This window comes from Lygodium microphyllum, chromosome 15 (assembly GCF_053477565.2).
Source record: "Lygodium microphyllum isolate KBCC chromosome 15, Lygodium_microphyllum_v1.1.10, whole genome shotgun sequence".
Classification (NCBI taxonomy): Eukaryota; Viridiplantae; Streptophyta; class Polypodiopsida; order Schizaeales; family Lygodiaceae; genus Lygodium; species Lygodium microphyllum.
The window spans coordinates 53,643,028-53,645,207 of NC_141149.1; the positions used below are offsets into that span (position 1 = coordinate 53,643,028).

General features: G+C 43.7%; 1 pseudogene; it reads right to left on the reverse strand.

The window, feature by feature from the left end:
- Window positions 1-491: 491 nt before the first annotated feature.
- LOC148024529 (polyphenol oxidase A1, chloroplastic pseudogene) lies at window positions 492-1,470 on the reverse strand (annotated as a pseudogene).
- Between the last annotated feature and the right edge of the window lie 710 nt (window positions 1,471-2,180).

A 2,180-nucleotide genomic window follows, 5' to 3' on the forward strand; every position in this document is an offset into this window, starting at 1 on the left:
AATAATTTGTTGTATTTTCTCCTTCTTCCTCTACTTCATCGTGCATTTCCTCCCTCCTCCCTCCTTGGATTCTTTTGTCTTCTTGAGAGAACGAGATCTCTAGTTATTATAACATATCAACTCAACCCACAGTCATTGCATCTAGTCGTGTACTTTGCACAAGAACAACAAATAGAGATGCAAAAGGCCTCTCTTCTTCTTTCTGTTCATTCTCTTGTTCTCTCCCTTGCTCTACACGGCTACTTGGAAGTTGCTATGGTATGTCTGCATATGGAAAGGATAAGAAGGCCATCCTGGAGAGGGAGGAGGCCATGTTGCAAGTAGAGAAGAAGAGATTGTGGATGAGGAGGAGGAAGAATGAATGAAGGGGAAGAACCACTTTGTTGCTGCCATTTTGTTTTGCCTCTGCTTCTTCTTCTTCTTCTTTGTTGATATGGGAGCGGGTGCTAGCAAGAATCCATGACCTGCTCATCATTTTCTCTGCATACTTTTCAATTCGGAATTCTTCTTCTTCTTCTTCTAAGCAACCCTCCCCCACCAGAACATCGGATTTGTCCCCTTAAAAGATTCCACTTCACCCACAAGTTCTCCACTTCTGGGAAGCTCTTCCAAACTTTCCACAATCGGTCAATATTAGCATGGTGTGTATAGAAGACTGGATTTCTTCCATAGTAGCATAGAGGGTGTCCATGTCTTTCTTGTGAATCTGCTCCGGATCACTTGTCCATCCATGGAAACTCTTATGGGGCATTGTTTCAGTTGTACCATATCCAGGCTCAGGGTCATCATCTTCTTGGTAGGCCCGCCTGAAAAAGTTGTACTGTGTGGATGCACCACTGACCACCATCCGGTGGGTAGTGGTAAGATTGGCAGCAATCTACTCTTCAATTCTGTGAATTGAGGCATTCATATAATAGTAATCAATCATGATAGTGCCAGGGGGCAAGTGGGAAGGTTCTCTGTAATGATCTATGAGGTTAGGAAATGAGACTTATGCCTGGGGGATGGTCATTCCATCTCGATGATTATAGTTCCAAAAGGGAAGAGCAAATGTGTTATCCCCCAGAAGGCTGGCCAAGTTGCGCTCATGAAAGTAGAGGTACCAATGATGGAAAGAGTAGAAAAGCCAAGAGGCATGGACCTGAAGAGGGGTGGTAGAATTCCCCATCTGATAAGTTGCACCACAATAGGCACTATGGATGTTTGCGTATTGCATAAAGGATCAGGGTTCACCTGCAAGAAGGGCCTTCATCAGACCATAGGCCTTTTCCACTTTCATTGCATACTCGTCAGTGAGGATATGGGCAACAGGCCAGACCTTAAGATTGTACTGAGCACTCTCATTGAACTAGAACTCGTTGGGGGCCTGTCCCAATTAGGCATGCATCAATAGTTGAAGGGAATCTCCTTGTCGGGGAGATTCAGGGGCAGGTGACAATATTTGAGTTTGGGTGCGAGGATGGGATCCATGCAGGCAATAAACACCATCATCATCATCATGGGCATCATCATCATCATCATGATGGAGATACTGTAGGTAGGGGGAATTATTGGAGGGAGGATACGAGGCAGCCACACCTTGCTTGAAAGAGTGGAGACCCTGTGCTAGGGTTTAGGGCTCATTGCTTGCACAAGAAAGATGTATTGATGTAACACACGCTTCACAAATTGAACGTGCATCTTCAATGGAGGTATGTTGATCTAGCATTACACGACTCTCCATCTCTCTTTCTGTTTCATAGTCATTCCCTCTTTCCTTTATGCTACCTCCTTCCATTTCTCAAGATTGATTCAAAAGGAAGGGCTTATGCTTGATGACCAAGAAGTTGGTAACAAGGCTATGGAGGAAGACACAAGAATTACTGGGGATAGTTGATGGACATGAGGTCGTCGTTTTAGATTTGGCCATTCTCCTGTGCCTCCTTTCACCTCCTCCTTATCCTCTTTATCTTTGATTTTGTTTTTTTTCTGGTTAAATGCTGCAATGGACGATCATGTAGCCAAGTTTTTGTGCTATTATTGTTATACCTTAATTGATTTTGCTTCATGATGTTGTAGATGCTTCTTCTTCTCATCTTCTTTCTCCTATTGCATGTTCTTCTTTTGCTTCTTGTCACCATATAATCTCCATTAGGTTGCAGTTTGTTGAGATCAGCTTCTTTCCCGGGCTACACACCAAA